Here is a 22,981-nt window from a genome sequence, read left to right on the forward strand (position 1 = left end):
GCTGAATCTGTCATCTGCTAGTTTAGCTCATAGTCTTGCTCCTTGTATGGTGGGAGTCTCTGGGCTGGTTGGGCTGCTGTGGGATCACAGATTGCTGCAGTGGAACTGGACTGGGGTTTAGAGGAATGGGGACCAGGATGGGCAGCCCTGGAGAAAGAGAAGTTTTGAATTTCAGAACTGTGGAAAATTCAGAATATAGCTGGGACAAGCTAAATCTGGGTTGGAGTATGCCAAGAATCAGGGTGAGCAGGAGTCAGCCCATAGAGGACATGAGAAGTCACGTTAGAGGTGACGGTCACAGTGCATAGGAACAAGCAAGGATACGGGGATGCAGACTGGATGGCTACATCAGAGTGCAGGATGGCCGGAATGGGGCTGTTAGGAGAGGTGCCCTGGTGCCTGTAGCTGAACAGGTGAGTGAGTGAGTCTTCGGAAGGATCATGTCAGGGACTCAGCCTCCATGTGGATGGGGACAAGATACTGGTGTGGCAGAAGGGCATGAGGGCGGGGAGCATCAGTTTCTTGTATGGTTGCTGCATGGTGGAAGACATGAACTCCTGATGGTTTGCTGTTGTTGCCTAGAGTCACACCATGAGGACACAGCCCTTATCTGTATAGCCACCAGGTGCTCTTTTAAAGTATTTTTTATTTGCACCCGGGCGGTGGTGGCGCACGCCTTTAATCCCAACACTCAGGCAGAGCCAGGCAATCACCATGAGTTCAAGGCCAGCCTGATCTACCAAGTGAGTTCCAGGTCAGGCTCCAAAGCTACAGAGAAACCCTGTCTTGAAAAAAAATTATTTGTGGGGCTGGACAGACATACATTCAGGCAAAACACCCATACACAGAAAAAAATTGTGTGTGTGTGTGTGTGTGTATGGGGGGGTGAGATGAGCTGGAACTGGGGCTGGGGAGGTCCCTAGGGCTGTGAAGATTGGAGCACAGCTTTGTGGCCTTGGTTTTCCCATGGGCTCCCTGCATGGGTTCTAGTTTTTTGGGCCCCTGAGCCATCTCACTGGCCTTTCAGAAGGAGATTATGCTAATAATCTGTAAGAATGACATTGTGGCTGGCTGCTAGAGTTTCCAGTGGTAGGAGATGCTCTGGAGTCACTAAGTCAGTTCTGACCTCTAGCAGAGCTGTTCCACGATAGCTTTGACTTAATTAAGGTGGTTTTTACAGCGTTGCCTTAATTCATTTCTGAACCATCAGAAAAATAACTTCCTATAGGGCATGGTGGCACGCCTTTAATCCCAGCTCTTGGGAGGTAGAGGCAGGTGGATCTCACTGAATTCCAGGCCTGCCTGGTCTACATAGTGAGAGTTCCAACCCAGCCAAAGCTGCATAGTGAGACACTGTCTCAAAAAAACTCCTAAAAACTCCCTGTGACAAAACTGAATTTTCTTCATTTGTAAAATTTCTCTCTGAAATGTTCTCTTGGGTTCTAGAATGAAGGATGCAAAGGAAGAAAGAGTTCTGAAAAAGATAAGCTTTGGTGGAATTGTGAGGATGGTAAGCGATGGAGTTTGACAGAAAAGGAAGGATGATCCAGAGAGGGATGATAGACACAGTGCCTGCCACACGGAGAAAATGTGTACAGCAGTCCCTGAGCCTACCTGCTGTCTGAGAGAGAGGTTTTGCTAAGAAATGATGAAAACCGCCAGCTGTGGTGGCACACACCTTTAATCCCAGCACTCCAGAAGGGAGGCAGGTGGATCTCTGAATTCTAGGCCAGCCTGGTCTACAGAGTGAGTTCCAGGACAGGCAAGGCTCAATTACACAGAGAAACCCTGTCTCAAAAACAAAAACCAAAAAACCCTCAAAAACCAAAACAAATCATAAAAAGAAATGATGAACAAGAGGTAGTTAAGTCATGTTGGGAAGGTACAATTAGAAAAGCAATTGGAGCCATCGATTTCTGGGTTGTTAGGGCTCTCGGTGTCTCTGAAGGGTGGGTGTCTTCCTGTTGCGTGCGGAAGGAATTGAAGCTTCCTAGCATCTTGGTTGAGATTGCGTTGCTGTCAGACCAGCTGTTCCTGATCATAGCTCTGCTCTTCACCCTCGTTCAGAGCTGAGGTGCCGGAGCTCTTTAGTTTGGAACTTGAGTCTGTGAAGCTGGGTGAGTCTCAGTGCCTATGAATCACAGTCGTCTAAAGAGTGAGTGAGAATGTCAGGAGTTCCAGGCCACCCGTGCCATCCTGGACTGGATTCCCAAAACAAAAACAGCAGCAGCAACAACAAAAAAAAACCCACAGCTACAGAAACCAAAACCAAGAGTCTGTTCTCTTTCTCAACTCAACAGTATAGAAGGGCAGGTGAGATGGCTCAGAGGGTAAAGGCACTGGTCCCCAGACTGGTTCTTTGAGTTCAGTCCCTGGTGGAAGGGGAGGACTGACTCCCACAGTTGTTCTCCTGCCTTAATATGTGCCCACCACATACAGAATAAGTAAGTGAAATAATAATAATAATATAATAATAATAATAATAATAATACCACCATGTAGGAAGCATTTAACCTGCAGTATCTGCTCCACAAGCGCATGCTCATGTGAGTAGTGCCTTTTCCTCAGATGCTGGAGGTAGGAGACTTGACTGAGTCACTGGAGGAACTGTGTGAACCTATGTTAAGGGTCTTGCATGTGCACATCCGTGTACATTTTAAGCCCTTCTTGTATAGTCATTTGTATGCATGCTGGGGATCCTCATCAGCACTTACAGTATCTGGTACAAAGTTCCTGTCTGATGGTCTGGTTAGTACTGGTTTGGGGGAACGTTAAATATTTAGTTCTGCACTTGACGTATAGCAATTGGCCTTTCATGGTTTCACTGAGACAGGTCAGCATTAAAATTGTTCCTTTAATTCTGAGCATTAGGACATCCTTGACCCCAGCTAGAGTTTCAAATTGAACTGTAGTGTCTTTGGTTACGCTGTGCTCTAGTTTCAGGTCATTGAGGGTAGGAAAAATCTTCCTGGTTTACTCCGTTGAGGACCTTGCCAAGGGGCCTATCTGTTAAGGAGGTTTAAGGACACCCTTTGGTGTCCCCGGATTGCCGGGAATTCTGGTGGCATCTACCTTCATATTGACTCTTGGGAGCACCACCATTGTGGCTTAGTTTGTTCTGGGCCTCTCTCTGCTAGAATCCCCAGACTGGCCTGGCCCTTTTCTGTCTTTGTTCCCAGCGATGGTTTTACTGTAGAGCTCTGGCCAGCCTTGAACTGATCTTTCTGCCTCTGCCTAGCTGTGGTTCATCCAACTTGGCCACTGAACTTGGCAGTAACTCACATTTAGACACTTGCTGTGTTCTGGGTAGGTTTCTTTGTTGCTGTTTTTTATATTTGCCAAGTATGGCTCTTTGCCTGAATGTAAGTGCACAGTGGATGTGCAGACAGGCCAGAGGAGAGTGTCAGATCATCTGGAACTGGAATGACGGATGGTTGTGAGTTGCCTTGTCAGTGCCGGGAACTGAGCCTGGGCCTTCTGAGCCATCTCTCTAGAACTCACTTGGTTGGTTTCAGTTAACCCTCACGAAAACTCTCTTTTTAAAAAAATGCATTTTTTACTAATTCTTTGAGAACTTCATACAATATATTTTGATCATATTTACATAACCCGCTCCTACACCTCTACGCATGCATAGTAACTCTGAAGAGTTAGGTATTATCTCTGTTTTATTTTTTGTGGATTTTTTTTTGTTTGTATTTTTGAGACAGGGTCTTACAATGTCGCCTAGGGTCTTACAATATAGTCCAGCCTTGAACTTCCAGTGATCCTTCTGCCTCAGCATCCAAGTGCTTGGATTGTGAGTATGCAGTACTGTTTTTGGCTCCAGGAGTGAAATCTTAAAGGATGATGTGACAAGACTGGGGTGTATGTAGCTCAGTGCAGAGTGTGCCTGCAGATCATGTCCCTCAGCACTGTGACTTAGCCCAGCTTCCTCAAAATAAGGGATACTGGACTCTGTTAGCTTTTCTCTCCTGTCTGTCATCCTTTACCATGCACATTGGAGTCACAGCACAGATATCTTGCTTTTGGCAGTACTTAGAGAGCCAACCAAATGAGGGTTTATTTTATTCTAGTTTTTGGAGACAAGATCTCATTATGCATCCCTGGCTGGTTTGGAACTCATTATGTATGTACACCTGGTCTTTTTGGTTTTTTTTGTTTTGTTTTATTTATTTATCTATTTTTTATTTTATATATTTATGACACTGGCGTTTTTCCTGCGTGCATGTCTGTATGAGGGTGTCGGGTCCCCCAGAACTGGAGTTAACAGACAGTTGTGAGCTGCCATGTGGGTGCTGGAAATTGAACTCAGGACCCCTGGAGTGCAGCTGTCCTTGGAGGTCAAAGGCATCAGATCCCTGGAACTGGAGTTTTAGGTGGCTGGGAGCCACCTGACATGGGTGTGGGAGCGGGGTTTGTGTCCTCTGCTAGAGCAGTGTGCATGCTTACCCACTGAGCCGTCTCTCCGGCCCCATTACTCTCCAGTGTTTGAGGATGTGGTCACTTGCTTGTTCATGAGGGGAAAAGCATGAACTTGCTAGAAAAATGGGCTGGCAGTACTTCCATCTCACTTTAAATCTAGAACTCACCCCTGTTCCCTAAAACCAGCACCAGAGAGAGAGTCATTATTTAAGCATTACTTCTGGTATCTGCAACATTGCTTAAGCTGAGGAACTCCAAGCACCAGATAGCCTGGAGGCCTGCTTCCTGCACTGGATTCCACGATGGGAAAATCACAGGACTCACTATCCTGTCCTCCCTCCCTCCCTCTGTGCATGCCTGTGTGTCTAATCCAACATTCCCCTAATTCCTTTAAAAATTATTTTTATGAGCCGGGCGGTGGTGGTGCACGCCTTTAATCCCAGCACTCGGGAGGCAGTGGCAGGCGGATCTCTGAGTTCAAGGCCAGCCTGGTCTACAAGAGCTAGTTCCAGGACAGGCTCTAGAAACTACAGGGAAACCCTCTCTCGAAAAACCAAAAAAAAAATTATTTTTATGTGCGTGTACATCTGTATGAATGTTTGTACGCCACATGCATGTAACATCTGTGGAGACCAGAAAAAGGCATCAGAACTGGAGTTGCCATGTGGGTGCTGGGAATTGAACCCTGGTCCTCTAGAAGAGCAGCTAAGCAGCTAGTGCTCTTAACCACTGAGCCATCTTTCCAGCACTCCTGCTGTTCTTTCTCTGTCCCCCCTTCAGTTCAGCAGCAGCTCGTGAGGTGCTGTAAAAAACCCTCCTTTGGACACCCCCAAGGCTGTATCCTTTTTACTTCAGGAAGTTGTCAGCACGCGGTGTCTAACTTTTGGGATGCTCTCAGTCATGTTTACAGGTGAAAGTACTGTGTTTTGTAATTCAAAAAAATGGTTTTAATGCTTTGGTGTCCAGTGGGTATTGCCTCATAGTTAACCACTGGCACCATTTCCGTGGCTGTTGGCCCATTCTTCCAACAGAGGGCAGGGCGAGGCTGGAGCAGTGGCTGCCACTAGTCTGTGCTAAGCACAGCTGCGGTGTGGGAAGCAGGTTTCTCATGACCTTAGAAGGTTCTGGTGTTGGAGGTAGAATAGCCAGTGAGTCACAGAAAGTGTTGGTGTTTGCATAGAGTGGTGTTCCTTAGCCTTAGTTGGACTGACAGTACTGATTGCTGACGTTTTCGTTGGGGAGCTGCTCCATGAATGTACATGGAGGATGTCTTGTACATACTTGACCAACTTCAGGTGTCAGTGTCTACCACTCGGAGCCAGGAGCATGCTTTCTCCCGTGTGAGGACATTCAGAATGACAGCTCATAAATGGTCTCAGTGGAAAACCACTGACTTCAAATCTTGCAGTGAGAAGAGTAGTTCAAACAATTTTTTAAAATTTATTTATATGTGTGCATGTGTTTGTGTATGCTTACATGCATACATGGTATGTGTGTGTGTGCATATGTATGTGTGCATGTGTGTGTGTGGGGATGTGTGCATTGCCACGGTGCTCCTGTCAAGGTCAGAGGACAGCTCTGTGAAGTCAGTTTTCTCTTGCCTCCTTTATGTGGGTTATGGGGTTTGAACTTAGGTCTCTAGGCTTGTATAGCAAGTACTTTACCCACTGAGCCATCTCAGAAGCCCTGTCAAAAGTTTGAGTGATAAAAATTCCATTAAGAAAGTCTCTGTTGCCGGGTGGTGGTTGTGCACTTGGGAGGCAGAGGCAGGCGGGTCTCTTTTGAGTTTGAGGCCAGCCTGAAACTACAGAATGAGTTCCAGGACAGGCTCCAAAGCTACACAGAGAAATCCTTTCTTGAAAAACTGGAAAAAAAAGAAGCCCAAGAAAAAAGAAAACCTCTGTTGACAGAAGCTACCAGGTATTCCTGTCTTTCCCCTCCCCTCCTCTCCTCTTCTGCTCTCTTTCCCCTTTCTCTTCTCTTCCCTTTTATGTTCCCTTTTGAGACTCTGTTGCCCCAGACTGCCTTGAACACGACTCAGTCCTTCTGCTAACTCCCACCTCCAAGTTTGCACCCCCAGTTCACTCCCTCTCCCCCCACTCGTGTTGTCTAGTTGCTGGGCGTACAGTAATGAGCCTCTATTCTCTGCTGGTTTGATTTGATTGAGACAGGGTCTTGCTTGTAATTCAGGATAGCCTGGAATTCAGATCCTCTCGTGCTGGGATTACAGGTGTGTACCACTACTATATCTGGTTTCCTGTGTGTGTACACAATATGTATGTGTGTATGTATATGTATTTGTTTTGTGTGTGTGCGTGTGTGTGTGCTTGAGTGGATGTATATGCACCATGTGCATGCAGGAGCCCATGGAAGTGGGCATTGGGTCCCCTGGCACTGGAATTTACAGGTGGTTATGAGTTACCCTGTGGGTGCTGGGAAACAAACCTAGGTCCTCTGCAAGAGCACCCAGTGCTCTTAACCCCCAGCCATCTCTCCAGCTCTTGGCCTCTCACATATTTAACAATTTTTTTAAAAGTTATATTTTCATGTCTTTATTTTGTGTGCCTGTGCTACTGTGTGAATGGGGAGGCTAAAGGACAGCGTGTGGGATTGGGGTAGTGATAGCAAATGTCTGTACCTGGGGGGCTGCCTCACTGGTCCCCCTCCTCCGTATTTTTTAATGTTAGGTATCTCAAAAATGTTTGCAAATATTTTAAATCTAAGATTTAAAAATTGTTAAGTTGTAAAAGCATATGAGAAGAAACATTTGAGGAACAGTAGCTTCCTAATAGAACTTGGGACTTAGATCCAGAAATCTGGAAGGCCTGTTCAGGTGATAAGGGGAAGTAACTTTGAAACTCTCATTTCTGTGCTCACAATATCACTTCTAATTTAGGAAATCTCTATTTTACCTCCAAGCAGAATGGAGAAGCCACTAAAAAGCGTGGCATTTATAGACAGCAGGGATCGCATCTGGAGTCGGGCTGTGTGCTCCCCTAACTAGGAGTGTGCTTTTGGCCACTTTTGACATAGTTACGAAGTACTGGAATTCCCTAAATAGGTTCTGTTAACCAAAGGCAGTTCATACTGAAGTAGGGAGAAACTTAGGGAAAGTTCCGTTACTGTCACTGTAGAGCCACTTGAACAGCCCACGTGAAGAGTGGATGGATCTGGTGACCAGCACTTGGGAACGCTGCAGTTGAGGCAGAGATGGCTCAGCTGCCACGTGTGCTTAAGACCTGAGTTTGGATCCCTGTCATCCACATTACTTCCACATAAATTCTTCATGCTCTATTTGAGGTTTTTCTTGCAGACTAGTCCCCTTTGAAGTGCTAACCTGAGAACCTTCCTCTTCTTAAATTCATTGTTTTGTACAGGAAAACACTGAGTAGGTGTTTCTGGACACTGTTTCTTCAGTAGGTAGATGTGGCCTGTTCAGGACCTTTTATCTCACAGCCGGTCAGCACAGTTCTATTTCTGCATGGACCAGAAAAAGAAAGCATGTCAGCACGATGCTGACCCTGCCACTCGTGGGCTCTGGGTGGTGCTGTGGTCTGAAGGGAAGGGAAACTGTATTATCTTCCACCTGGGCTGTGACCCAGGGCCAGCAATGTCCAGCTCCCAGAGTCCGCTCAGGCAGGCCTGGTAGGTCAGGACTGCTGTTCTGGATCCCAGGCTTCTGGGGCCTAGTGTTGGAGACCTGACCCGGAGAGCTGCGGTGCTTGGACCACTTCCTGAGGAAGTGACTGGGGCCCGGACTCTGGGAAGCTTCATCCCCGAGTTCCCCTGGGGCTGGTGGGGAGTAGAAATAATACGCAAATGGATTTCTTTGAAGCTGGGACTTGGAAGGCCTTCTTCAAAGACTCTGGTTGGGTCAGTGATTGGGTTTTAATTATCTCAAACTGCTCTGCTACTCTCCTTTCAGACAATAGAAAGAGTAGGACCTCATGTCTTTCTGTAAAGGAGTTTTATGCTCTGATAGAATGTTAAATGTAATATTTTAAAAGAAATCAACCTAGTTGGCTAATGGCACATAGCCCCCACAGAGGATTTTCTGTGAGCAGAGTCTGGGTGAAACCACAGGGTGGCTCATTAGAGAAAAATCGAGCATTTTGAGACTTAGATGTGCCTTTAGAAACTACAAATCAAAGTCAAATATTAAATTGATACACTCCATGTGGAAGAATCGCCAGTGAACATTGGGCTCACTGCTTTATAATTTCTGATTTTTTAAAAACAATATGAAATTAACTTTCCATTTAGAGTTTTCTTTTCCGCTTCACTGTATGGATGATCCTGTCTTGCTTCTCTAATTTTTTCTATCTTTCCCAAGCATGTTAGATAGACCTACTTAGTAGTTAGCACATTTGAGTTGAAAGCTGTGAGGTTAGCTAGGTAGAGGTGAATAAACTCACCATCTTGCCACAAGGAAAGAGGCACCTGTTTCAGGTGGATCCCTGCTCCAACCAGTTGTTCACCCTTGCAGCGTTCATCCACATCCTATATATCTGTAAGACGCATTTAGGAAAAACAAGCACCTAGGTTAATTTGTACCTTTTCCTTAAAAGGGAATTGTTCTTATGCGGAGCAGGCGCCTAGCAAGGCCACGTGCCAACTAAATTAAGTACCTGTCTCTGCTTAATTGCCAGCACCTGGGCTGATCCAAGCATTTGCTTTTCTTCTACCCAGAGTAGTTATTCTGTTTATGAGCCCAGTTTATTCCTGGCTCTTTAAATGTTTGTTTTAAAGTTAGTCTCTTTACCATGTCGCCCTTGGGGATTGCTTGCTTTTGACTTTCATGTGTAGCTGAGGTCTATCAGCAGGTCTCTAGGTCTGCAGTGATGATGATGAGGAAATTTGAGATCAAATGTAGGAAAATACGCAGCTTGCCCAGTGCTGCCTATATTCCTGCCAGCCTCTGGGTTTCAAAAATTCTGTATGCGTGTGCTGTGTGATCCTTTGTGTGTGCCAAGCCCATCACTGTGACTGTGCCCTGCTCTGTCATTCTCCTTCCCTTGGGTGTGTGTGGGGCAGCGGGTGCAGGCTCTCTCACTGAATCTAGGCTAGCGTCCATGAAGCCACAGTGATTCTTCTGGCTCTGCCCTTCATAGCACTAGGGTTACAGACATGAGAACGACCACATGTGGCATTTTCCAGGGGTTTGAGGATTTGAACTTGTGTCCTCATGCTTGTGCAGCAAATAACCTTACCCTATGGAGTCATCTCTTAACCTCTGGCTACTGTTCTGTGAGCCCCTGTCCCCCTCTCCAACTTGTCTTTTTCCTTTCTTCTTCCCACGAGCTAAATGGCTTCTCTCTTTCCCTTTAAAAGGGACCTAGGGCTTCTGTGTGTGATTATGAACTTTGAAAAAGATCACCAGATAAAATGAATCCTGTTTTACAACCAAGGTTTGAAAAGCATCTCCAATTGGGCGTACTTTTTAATCTCAGTAATCAGGAAGCAGAGGCAGAAAGATTTCTGTGAGTTCAAGGCCAGACTGGTCTACAGAGTAAGTTCAAGGTCAGAGCTCTGTAGAGAGACTTTGTTTCAAAAAACAAACCAAACGAAAAGATGTCTCAAGGTGTTTTTGCAAATGTTTTAAAGAGTTTCCTGTTGGGAATCACTTTGACTAGAGGTACCTTCAAAACTAGCTGCCGTTCTCACACCCTCCCTCCCCTCTTCTGCAGCTGGCGATGAGACCCAGGTCTTCTGGGGAGCTTTTCTTGACTTCTGCGTTGGCTAAGATCCTTGAGGAGGGAGAAAGTGCCCAGATGCGAGGCTCTGTTTCCTATAGACCACCTTTTCACTCTGAAATCCAGAGAACACTGTCCCTTGGCTAGCTTTCCTCAAATTGTTCCTGGAGACATGCTAGGCATAAATGATCCTGGGGTTCAAACCCAGGTCTGCGTACCTGCTAGGGAAATGCCCAATCTGTTAAGCTAGTTCCTAAGCCCTAAAGGTCGTGATTTAGAGGTGAGCTAATTATTCTAATGTGTCCATTTCCCTGATTTTTAATTTTATCATGTGAATTAAAATAGAAATCTGGATTTTAAATTAGATGTGTGAAAGTCAGCACTGTTTGCTAAAGGTTGTTTTTTGACATGTTCTTGCTTTTAGAAGAATTCCGAGGAATTCTTCTTTGGGGTTCTTTGTGTTGGCAGAAGTCTCCCTTTGAAAGGCTCAGGATCTGACTCTAACAGGTGATCTCAGATAACTGCAGGTGTCATACCCACGGAAGAGTGTTATGGCATGGTGGAAGCCTTCTGACGTCAGAACTGTGCCTGTGACTTGTAAAAGCACTGTGATGTAATTTTAGCACTCGGGGTTGAGCTGGGACTGCAATTGAGGCTAGCCACGGACATGGAGAGAGATCCTGTCTCATACAAAGCAGCAGCACACAGCTTGTGATGTTACATGGGCATGCATGTTTGCGCTCATGCTCTCTATCCCAGATGTTACCAGAACTTCTCGCACATGAATTGGCATCCCCTGGGCCTTTTGCTGGGTTTTAGAGTTTTGGCAAAGAACATATTGTACAATTTCAGCTGAAGAAAGTGCAGTGCATTTAAATAAATGCGAAGTTAAGCTGTCTGCAGCGACTGAATGGAGAGTGGGCTGACAGAACAGCAATGCTCATTGGCTGGGCGGTCCTCAACGGGGCTTGGGAAGGATGCAGGATGCAGGATGCAGGATGCAGGATGCAGGATGCAGGATCACCCTGGCTGCTGCAGTTGAAGAGGTAGGAGCTGGGTCCTGCCACAAGCGGGAGAGAGGATGATGTGTGGCTCGTGGTTTCTGAAGTGCTGTGTGCTCATGGTGTCGTGAGGTATGGGCTTGCCCATTGACTGCAAGCTTCACTGCAGCTTATCGGCTCAGCACGCTCTGATTTGTACTTCAAAGGGGGGAGAACACTAATTAGAAGTTTCTGTGAGCTGCTTTAGACATCAGTGACTATTTCCCTGTTATTAAGTTAATGATTAGCTTTTAGAAGTGAGGTAACTGGGAAGCTGCATCCAGTTTTGGGCCCAAGTGTTTACTACTTAATGTATTGATAGTGTTTGACCTAAGTGGCTACCTGTGAAATATTGATGTTTTGTGTATGTCCGAAGGATTTGCCTTGTGCTGTTGTTGGCATAAGCCAGAAAGCTGATTCCACGGAGAGAATGACCCCTGCCTTTACCTACCTGTAGATCCCTTGGGCGATACCTGAAAATTAAATTCTGGTTCTTCAGGAATATGAAGACAGTGTTCCTCAGGTTGGTGGAGGCCTTTTCCTGGCCTGTGATTGAAGTCTTCGGGAGTGGGGTAGTGGAACCCCTATCTAGACTCAAGCACAGAGGAGTTGTCTCCCAGTGTCGCTTGGTGCTCTGCTGCCTCTCAGCCCTTACATTTTAATCGTTCATCCTATTTTTCTTCTTTGAGACAGTCTTGCTGTATAGTCTGACTAGCTTTGTACTTGCGGCCTCCTGAGTGCTAGGACCAGATGTTCACCACTGTTATCGTTTATAAACAAGTGGTGGGGGACTGGTCCCACGAGGGGCAGTGGCGGGTCCCCCCAGGCCTCACAAGGTTCCCTTGGTGAGTGGGAGAGCATGGCCAGTGCGAGACAGATACATCATGCAGAGAGAGAATTTGGGTATAGAGTTTATTTAGTGGAGTATGGAGGGGAAGGGAAGGGGAGAAGGGGAAGAGATGGGAGAGAGGCAGTAGTTACCTCCACAGGAGAAGGGGAGAGAGCTAGGAGGCAGGAGGCAGAAGAGAGGGGTTGGGAGTGTGTGGGGCTTGCCTTTTAAAGGGACAGGGTACCCAGGTGACAGACCAGGCCAACAGATTATAACAGCCACTACACTTGCCTAGCCCTATGCACAAAAGTATACACGTGAGCTGGGAGGTGGTGGCACACACCTTTAAACCCAGCACTTGGGGGCAGAGGCAGGCAAATCTCTGTGAGTTTGAGGTCAGCCTAGTCTACAGAGCGAGTTCCAGGACAGAAAACCCTGTCTCAAAAACCCAAACAACAACAACAACAAAAAGTATACACGTGATTTTCACCTTGCCATTGAGAATGGAAAGAATTCCTTCTGTCCAGAGTTTAAACAGTAGGACGATAAGTGCTGTTGTTACTGCTCCAGCGGGGAACTCTTGCTCCATCTGGGTATTAAAGTCGTAACTTGCTGGGTGTCTGCAATACCAGTCTCCTTTCTCCTCAAGAAAAGGATCAAACTGATCCTGTTGCGGCTTTGATCTCCCTCTGACTTTCTCATTTGAAGCTAACTCCACAGTAGATTTTCAGGCATTCCTTGGAATTTTATGAACAGAGCTGGCCTACTAGCTGTTTTGGGGGCTTTTTTTTTTAAATCCACATGATTCAATTTTGTTCCGTACTTGGGGTGTTTTAGAAACTAACGTTGTTAAAAGAAAAGCTCCTCCCACTCCAGATCGCTCTCTTCCTGCCAAGGCAAGCCCTAGGCCTCTTCTCTGTTTCTGTGTCTCTCCCTTCCCTCCTCTCCCATTTCCTTTATTTCAAATAAACTCTGGTTTGGGCCCTGTCTGCTATGGGAGGCTCCAAAGGTCCCTCTTGGACTGTATCTATCTTACACACGTATTTTTCAAGGTTTTGAGAACCTCTTGAATCCTAGGAGCTTGTGACCTTTTAAGTGTTGTAAAACTCAGTATTGGAGAAAAGGACTTGTACATGTCCAGGAAATTGCCCGAGCCTTTCCCTTCCTTTTCCTTCTATCTGGATGGTTGAGGCCATTGACAGAGGCTTCTGTTGGGTGTCTCTCTATTGATGGTTGTATGGTTTGATCCATACTTACTAGCTTGCATGCCTTGGCCTATCCATAGGATGCCAGACACAAAAGGTATTGGTGGCCCACTACTGAGCAGTAACCAGGTCTTATCCGGCTGCTTCTGCCGCAGTGTGCTTGGCTGCAGGCTAGCAGACATTTTTTTTTCTGGAAGGTGGTATTTCCCCTGTCCTTGTTAGGTTACTATTGCTGTGAAGAAACACCATGACCTGGAGCAAGTTGGGGAGGAAAGGATTTATTTGGCTTATTCCTTCATATCCCTTTTCATCACTGAAGGAAGTCAGGATAGGAACTCAAACAGGATAGGAACATGGAAGCAGGAGCTGATGCAGAAGCCATGGAGGAATACTGCTTACTGACTTGCTCATCATGGCTTGCTCAGCTTGCTTTCTTATGGATCCCAGAACCACCTGCCCAGGGGTGGCCCCACCCACAATGTGCTGGGCTCTCCACCATCAATCACTAATTAAAATACCCTACAGGCTTGCCTACAACCAGATCTTATAGAGGCTTTTTCTTAATTGAGGTTCCTCTCTCCAATGACTAGCCTGTGTCAAATTGACATAAAACTAGCCAGCACACTTCCAAAACACAGCTTACTCTGAGATGCCCTTAGGAGTGAAAGGTCAGATAGATTTGCTAAACATCTCAGGTCCTTTCTGCCCATCAGACTGGATGTTGACACATTAGAAGATCCAAAGGGGAATGGGAAAAAGACTTGGAAGACCATTAACAAGGCAGAGGGTGCAGGGCTGGAGAGAGATGGCTCAACAGTTAAAAGCACTTGCTGCTTTTGTAAATGACGTGGTCCAGTTCCCAGCATCTGCTTCAAGCAGATGGCAACTTCCTATGACTCCTGTTACTGGGGATTCTATGTCCTCCTTTGGCCTCTGATGGTAATACATGCATGTGGTATACAAATATACTTAGGCCCACACACATAAACTAAAATAAATCTTTAAAAAAAAATGAGGAAATCTTGTGGTAAAGAATCTAGTTTAACCCTGACCTTGGCTCCTTAGTGCCTGTATATAGAAGTCCCTTTGGAAGTAGCAGGTGACTTGGTGGGTGGAACTGGTTCTCCTGAGGTTAGTTCACTGTGTCTCCTCTTCACTGGTAGCTGGATTGTCCATGCTGCTGGTGCTCCCAGTGCAGACAGTAGCTTATATTTTCTTCTTTCTTTCTTCTTGTTCTTTTTCTTTTCTTTTTTTTTTTTTCCTTTTTGTTCAGGGGGTGGGTTTCTTCAGCATATATTTCTAAAGTCCTTTTTTTTTTTTTTTTTTTTTTTATGGTGCTAGGGAATCAGATCTAAGGGGCCTTCTGCTTTCCAGGTAAGAATCCCACTGTGGGTCTACACCCCCAGCTATTACAGTCTTCAGTTTTATTCAGTGTGACCTGTCCTCTCCCCTCTTTTGTTTCATGTGTCAGTGTTTTTCTCCATAGGATTTCACGGTGTAGTTTAGTTAGCTGGTTATGAACTTCCATGCTACCTGCCTTGGCCTTCTCAGTGCTAAGTTGCAAGTTTGTACCCTACTATGGTTGACAGAACTAGGTAAATGCTCTTTTATTTTTTGTGATGTTAAGGATGGAGACCAGCTCCTCCCTGTGTTAGGTAAGTTATGTCTCTAGCCCTATGTGTTCTCTCTCTCTCTCTCTCTCTCTCTCTCTCTGTGTGTGTGTGTGTGTGTGTGTGTGTGTGTGTAATTATTATTATTTTGGGACAGCTTAGTTGTGTATCTCAGGCTGGCCTGGAACTTGCTATGTAGACCAGGCTGGCCTCAACTTAAAGAATTCACCTGTCTCTGCCTTCTGAGTGCTAAAAGGGTTTCCTATGTAGTATTTTTTGTTTGTTTGTTTGTTTGTTTTCTGAGACAAGTTTTCTCTGTGTCAGCTTGGCTCTCCTGAAACTCTCTCTGAAGATCAGGTTGTCCTTGAACTCACAGAGATCTGCCTGTCTCTGCCTCCAGAGTGCTGGGATTAAAGATGTGTGTCACCACATAAACAAAAAGAATATGGTTCAATAGTATGATACAAGCCACTTACAGTAACAATCACTGAGCTAAACAGACCATCACCTCCCTTCTTCTTCCCTAGCCCCTGGGGGTTCCTCCAAGCAGCCGGCCTGACACTCCCAAGGTAGAAAAGCAAGAAGGGTTGGCATATACCATATCCACCCACCTACCCATCTACCCACACAAGCCCTTTGATCTCATTATGGGAATACAGCTTTATATACCCCTTCCCACGCCTTTCTTCTGTTCCTCACTGATTTAGCTATAAGCCACCTAAAGCTATTTTCAAGGTATTTAATAATAATTTAAAAAATGACAGCAATGCATGCTTTATATCAGTACTTAAAACATTAGTAAATTGAAAGGACCTGGAACAGGTTGCAGTTAGTCTGGTGGTATCACGGGCTCTGGACAGGAGGAGGCTGACACATGGGGCCATGAAAAGGCAGAATTGACCCAAGGATGCAGCCTGGCTAGCTGCAGGCATGAAGGCTGCAGCCCGGCCAGCTGCAGGCATGAAGGATGCAGACTGGCCTTGATTCTGCTATCAAGGCTTAGGTTGTAAGATTTTTTCTTTTTCCTTTCTGTTTTTGCCTTAGGACTTGAGGAGATACATAAAAAATTCTCTAGGTTGAATTTTCCCTTGGCACCTGATTTGGGCTTGCTCTAAAAGGGGATTCTTATTAACAGTTCATTATGCGGGCTTTAGATTTGGTAAGCTTAACACCGGTGCAATCCTGTGTCTAAACAATAGATGATTTCAAACTCTGCAATTTTTCTGGTTTATAAATAATCTAAGATCTTTCCCTCCCTTTCCACCTCCTTCCCTTTATCATCTCCCCCTGCCCCCCCCCCCAAAAAAAACCCTCACTGGGTAAATGAGTTTTAAGTGTGTTCAAGTTGGGAGAGCATGTTTCTAATAATCTTTCTACATATTCATGAAGTTTAATTCTGCAACGTGAAATCTCTATTTCTGAGGTGTTGGGTACTTAGCATCGTCTGACAAATAACAGAACTTGTCAGTTTTGAGACAACACTCAGGTGCTGGGGGTGGGGTTTCTAGGGTGAATTATTTACGGGCTGAATTTGCATTTGTGCAGGAAAAAACAAGAGTTCCCCATAGTGTTTCGAACGAATGAGGCTCATGAGCAGTGTTTTTTTTTTTTTTTTTTTTTTTTGTGTGTGTGTGTGTGTTTTACATGTAAGGAAGAGATACAGAATTAAACTTGTTAGGTATCTTTTCAACACATTTTTTGGTTAGGAATAATGCATGTATGGATATTAAAAAAACGAACAGAATGTTCCATTCATAATTCCCATAGGTAGTTGATTTTAACCTTTTGGCCTGTTTTCTTATTGACTTGTCGTTCTTCTGTTTGGACTTGATTTTGATGTCCATGTGATAAGCCTGGACCGAAGAAGAGGAAGACATGGATGCTCGGCTGTCCTCTGCTTCTTACTGTGTCCTGGAATAAGAGACCACCTCTGCCTGATGCATTAAGTAAGACTCATAGGGACAGTGATAGCAATAGTCTCCCTGCCAGCTTGGTCTTCTTATGACCTAGGGCAAGAGCACAAATGGAAAGCAGATGGCTAAATATTTAAACGGTATAATTAAATATTTAAAATGGACATTTAAATATTTAAAAGGTATATACCATATACCTAAATATTTAAAAGGTTTAAATCATGCTCTGCTTGGCTAGGCTTGGTGTTCACCCAGGGACCAGGGCCTTCTTCCCAGGCAGTCTCCCTCCTTGCCAGTGTCTAAATACAGATGTCTTTAGGCTTGGGCAGCATGCCTGGATTTCCATGAGCCGGATTGGCAGTGGGATCAGCTGGGCAGGACCCCTGAGAGCACTGGGATCTGAGCAGAGCAAGCCTTCCCGGGAGCCTGCATAGCTCGAGTCTCCGTCCAGGACATCTTCCCTATTTTCCACATCCTGCCCTCTACCCCTAGCTGCCTTCTTCATAGTGAGCTTCTATTCAGCCAGCCAGGGCTACATAGTGAGACTGTCTCAAAAGCAAACAAACAAAACATCTCCCAAAACAGTCCCCCACTCTAAAGAAAACAAAATTGCACAAATAAAGAGTAAATTCAGAGCTTGAGATGGGTGGATTGCCCAGAGCGTGGGTGGGTGAGGGACCTCTTTGTCTGGGCAAAGTTTCCACGCATGCTTGGTTGTTGTGGGGACAACTTGGTGATGGCACCTGAACACCCCTTACAACCGTGTGGGACAAGTCTGGGACCAGAGAGGGCTGTGCCATGTGTTGTGTTTTTGCTTTGTTTGCTGGGCTGTCAGGTTGCCAGGGCAGGCAGATAAGGTGGGCTAGGGGACCGACACACTACAAAGACTTTATCCAAAGAGCTTATGTTGCTGTGCCTCCTGCATTTTCTTTGGTGGCATCATGCTGACCCCTTCAAGTTGGCCTTGACTGGGAAGCTATTCCTTTCATTTCCGTGATATCCTATTCCCTGTACTTTCTATTTTCTAGAATACTGCAGGCTAGCTGTGTTCAACTGTGATTTTCATACATTTTTTTCCCTTCCTTACTTTTTTTTTTTTTTTTTTTTTGAGATGGGTTCTCTGTGTAACAGCCCTGGCTGTTCTAGAACTCACTCTGTAGACCACGCTGCCTCACAGGGATCCACCTGCCTCCGACTCGGAGTGCTGGGATTAAGGGTGTGCTCCACTATTGCTGGCCATCTTTTTCTTTCTTATTGTCTGTGTTATTTACTTTTCCATCACTGTGATAAAGCATCATGACCAGGGAAGCCTATAAAAGGAAATGTTTATTTTGGGTTTATGGTTCCAGAAGAATAAGAGCCCCTCATATTTACAGTGGGAAACATGGTAGCTGGTAGGTTGGGGGTGGAAGCTGAGAGCTAAAGACTCATCTTGAACCACAAACAGGAAGTACTGAGAAGAACTCAAAATGATGCAGGCTTTTAAACTTTGAAAGCTTGGGCTGGAGAGATGGCTCAGAGGTTAAGAACATTGCCTGCTCTTCCAAAGGTCCTGAGTTCAATTCCCAGCAACCACATGGTGGCTCACAACCATCTGTAATGGGGTCTGGTGCCCTCTTCTGGCCTTCAGGCATACACACAGAGAGAATATTGTATACATAATAAATAAATAAATATTTAAAAAAAAAACTTTGAAAGCTTGCCTGCAGTGATGTAGTTTTTCCAGTCAGGCTCCACCTCCTCAGCCTCTCCAAACAGTGTTTTCAAATGCCAGAGCTTATGGGGCACATTTTGGTCAAACAGCTATACTGTCCACTGTCCATATCTATCCTGTTAGGGTCTGACCTCTGACCCTAAATCCAGAGACCCTGGTTTCTCTGATCCCGTCTCCCTGCCCCTCAGCCCAGGTTTTATCGTTTATTTCTGTCACGAATACTTATTTCTGGAGGTTCCTTCATAGCTTCCTTTTTTTTCTCCAGGGGTGCTAATGTGTGTGTAGTATTAATTAACATCTGGGAGCATGTGTTCTCTTCTTTTTCCTACCTTTTGCTTTTCATTTATTTCTATCTAATTTTCACTGGAGGCTCCTTCCGGTTGATCGGTTTCAGGGATTGGACCGTGAAGACCTGCAGGGAGCTACACCAACAGGTGGGGACTGTCCTTGGGGGGCTTCTCTGTGGTTCCCCAGGAACTGGGTCATCTTACCTGGAGAACCCCATATCTCTTCTCCAGAGCTGTGTCTCCCCTAGAAGACGTCTTAGGGTCCTGCCATGGCTGACTTCTGTGGATGAAATGGACAGAGACTTTTCAGGTTTCTCTTTGTAAAGCCCCCTTGGCTTTGGGGAACCTAAAGAGGTCCCCTCTCTCTTCTCTCTGGTTGGGTGCAGGAATGGACTTCCTAGAGTTCTCTCCATCATCCCCAACTCCCTCCCTCTGCCCCTGCTTTGTTTTCTTCTGCTGACTCTGAGGCCCTCTCTGTCTGGGAGATCAGAGGCTCAGCGTCCTCCCTGCCTGTGAGGCCTCTCTGAGCTCTGCCAGGTGAAGCTCCCAGTCCTGTGGAAGCAGCTGCTTCCTGCGCTCTCCCACATTGCACCTTTGTCTCACCTTGCTCATGACTCCATTTCATTGCGTGGCATTCGGCACCTAGAATACACTTGGCTGTGCCTGCTGAGACTTTAATCCACACTACTCAATAAATCATCTGAAGGATGTGTTTGGTGGTTTTCAGCATCTTCATCCCTGGTCAGTGTTAGGACATCTGATGGTTGCCTCAGGGAGAAAGCCTATGCTTTTCACTGCCCCTGGTTCTCCCAAGGCCCTGCCCCTAAGCAGCTACTTAAAAATTACTTATTATTTTTATTTCCGTGGTGCTGGGGATAGAATCTCACATATTAGGTAAGTGCTGTGCCCCGAGCTACATCCACAGCCCCAGGTTACTTGTTTATATCATTCTATTTTATTTTGTTTTTGTTTTTTGAAGCAGGTTCTCTTTACATAGGCCTGGCTGGTCTGGAACTTGCTACATACACCAGGATGACCTTGGACTCGCAGTGGTCCACCTGTAACTCCTGAGTACTGGCATTAAAAGCCTGTGCTGTTTACATCTTAAAACAAAACAGCAGACGTATGTCTGTGAACTGTGTTCATGTATGGTGCCTTTGGAAGACAGAAGTTATCTGATTCCCCGGGACTGAATTTACAAATTGTAAATCACTGTGTGGGTTCTGGGAATTAAATCCTGGGTCCTCTGAAAGAGCAACTGGTGTTCTTAACCACCAAACCATCTGACCAGTTCCATTCCATTATTATTATTATTATTATTATTATTATTATTATTATTATTATTATTTTAAGGCAGGGTCTCTGTGTAGCCCTGGTGGTCTGGAAGGAACTTGCTGTGTAGACCAGGGTGGCCTCAAACTCACAGAGAGGAAGCAGCCTGCCTTGGCCTTGTGAGTGCTGGGATTAAAGGTCTAGGCCACCACACATGGCCTCCTTTAATGTTTTGAGACAAGGTCTCACGCTGCACCAGCTGACCTTGAACTCACTATGTATTTGGTCAAGGCTGTTGTGAACCCTAATCCACACATCCCCTTCATTACCTTACACACACACAGCACAGCACCCCTTCATTACCTTACACACACACACACACACAGCACAGCACCCCTTCCCTTACACACACACACACACACAGCACAGCACCCCTTCCCTTACACACACACGCACGCACGCACGCACGTGCACACACACAGAGCACAGCGACGCCTGGCTTTAGCCGCCTTGCTTATTTCCGTGGCCCTTCACCTACCTTTCTTGGGAAAGAATGTTGTGGTTTCAGCCTGGTTTGACCTAGAGCTCCTTGCTCTTTCAAGCTCCCTGTCCTAACTATTTATAACATCCAGATTGCTTAAGAGTGAACCAAAGCCATGCTTTCTGTGGATTTCCTTTATTTTTAACCTCGTGTCCTTTTTCTTTTTGGAGCCGTCCAATCTCAAATCCTCTGAGTTTTGACTGTTTCTCAGGCTTGCCCAATTGTGATGACCCTGACAGTTTTGAGGAATGGTCAGGGATTTTGTGAGTGTCCCTTGGTGTCATTTGTCTGATACTTAAGCTAGACACCATGCTTGTATGAGATAATGTGCCGTTCTTACCCAGACACACTGTAAACATGACTTGACTTGTCCTGCTTAATGCTGGCCTTGGTTGCCTTGCAAGGTAGTGTTAATAGATATCTACACTGTAAAATTAGCCTTCTCCTTTTTCCTCTTTCCATACTGAACTCTGGAAGAAAGTGTGTAATTGTTTAAAAGTGGGTAATGTTTTCTATAAGTGGGTTTCATTATTTATGTTGCTTATTTATGGGTAGTTTTGTTTGTTTTATGTTTTGTCTTTTAGACAGGGTCTCATTCAGGTGTGGTTGCACATACCTTTAATCCCAGCACTGGGGAGACAGATGCTGGCGGATCTCTGTGAGTTCGAGGCCAGCCTGGTCTACAGAATGTCTTCCAGGATGGCTAAAGATACACAAAGAAACCCTGTCTTAAAAACCGAGAGAGAGAGAGAGAGAGAGAGAGAGAGAGAGAGAGAGAGAGAGAGAGAGAGAGGCGCGCGGGGTGTGTGTGTGTGGGGGTGTCTCACTGTGTCTATCTGGCTGACCTGGAACGTACTTGTAAAGTTTTGCCTCCTAAATACCAGTATTAAATACCAGTATTTTTTGGTAGTGCTGGGTATGGGACCTAGGTTTCTGCACAGGAGAAGAGTCAACTTTAAACAGTTATTACTGTTTGTGAGCATGATGTGCACGTGCATGCATGTGCAGGGGTAGCCGAGGGGGTGTACATGCATGGCACGGAGATGAGACAGCTACAGAGAACAGCTTCTAGAAGGTCTCTCTTCTGCGGTGGGATCAAGGGTGCCCTTTGACCTGCTAAGCTATTCTGTCCTCATTTGCTTTTGTCATCTTACTTCTTCAGTCTGGTATGTCATGTGAACTCATGGCTTCTTAAGCATACTTGGGCTGTAATTCACTGTTTCCCTGTCATTCATTGTGGTCCGAGTTGCTGTTGCCTTTTGTGTTCCCTCTGCAGTTTTTTTTTTTTTTTTTTAATTTGGGAGGTGGTGGGTTTAAGTACTTTTAAAAATGTCCATGAGTATTTTGACTGCATTGTATATCTTTGTATCACATGCATGCCTGTTGCTGCGGCTTGTGGGTCATTTGTGTATTCTGAGGGAATATGCCTCTGTAAATTCGTAATTTAATCATGGTTTAGGGGCTGCAGAGATGGAAGCTCTGCTGTGCCCACTGTCCGAGCATCTTCATCCGCTTCTCTGGCCTGACTTGGTGGCCTGGTTCCTTGTGTTGCAGCCTCTTTCTCTGATCTCTGCTGAGGCCCATATGGTTCATCTGGCTCTCATTTCCAGTCCCCCATATATGAATGATGTCTCTGCAGTCTCTTGTTTTTGCTCAAAGTCAGATCTCTGACTGGGCATCACAGTTGTGGTCTAGAATATGATCGAGACTGTGGGCCTGGGTTTTCTGTGGTTATGGGATGAATGAAAAAGGTAGCAGCCTTCTTAATTCTCTGAGCATTGGTCCTTATTGTTTGTTTTGTGTTTACTGTCTTTCAGTGTATTTGATCATCACAGATTCCTGCAAAGACCTTTACCCATCTCTGTAGTCCAGTGTGTACTCTTACCCTGTTGTTTATTTTATTTTATGTGTGTGTTTGCCTGCATGTGTATATGTGTCTCGTGTGTTCCCGGTGCCTGTGGAGGTCAGAAGTTGGATCCTCTGACGGTCGTTAGCTGCCGTGTGCTCAGAGTCCTCTGTAAGAATTGCTTTCCCTCGACTGCTGGCCATCTTTATAGCTCCCTTGTTAATTTATTTGTTTGTTTAGGGACAGAGTCTTGCTAGGTTGCCCAGGTTAGCCTCAAATGTTCATTTTGCCTTGGCCGCCTTAGTTCTGGAATTACAGTGTGGGATGCCACACCCAGTTTATCTTTAAAAAAAAATGTCCTTTATTTTTAAATAAAAAAAATGTGGTTAGGAAGTCAAAGAGTGAAGCGGGTATGGTACTGGGGCGGACTCTCACTGGAAGGGGCGCTGTGCCCTCCACGCCTGCTGTGTGTTGGTAGCTGGGACATTCAGTGTTCATTCCCTTTCCTAGGGTTTGTCCGCAGATGCTCGGGGCTGCACTGCTCTGAGAGGTATGACTGGTGTGCTCTAGAGAACCACAGAGCTAAGGCAACAGGAGATGCATCTC

General features: G+C 45.6%; 1 protein-coding gene across 12 annotated transcripts in view; it reads left to right on the top strand.

Annotated features, from left to right (window-relative positions):
- Positions 1-22,981, top strand: part of Znf532 (zinc finger protein 532) — a 108,075-nt gene that overhangs the window by 11,790 nt on the left and 73,304 nt on the right. The window contains exon 1 of one of the 12 annotated variants that reach the window (XM_038329908.2): positions 16,726-16,748. The exons of the other annotated variants lie outside the window; for them this stretch is intronic. The gene's annotated coding sequence lies outside the window, so the exon portion shown is untranslated. Of the gene's footprint in view, positions 1-16,725; positions 16,749-22,981 lie in introns of those variants that run through there. 12 annotated transcript variants of the gene reach the window in all.

The sequence above is a fragment of the Arvicola amphibius genome, chromosome 5, assembly GCF_903992535.2.
Source record: "Arvicola amphibius chromosome 5, mArvAmp1.2, whole genome shotgun sequence".
Taxonomy (NCBI): Eukaryota; Metazoa; Chordata; class Mammalia; order Rodentia; family Cricetidae; genus Arvicola; species Arvicola amphibius.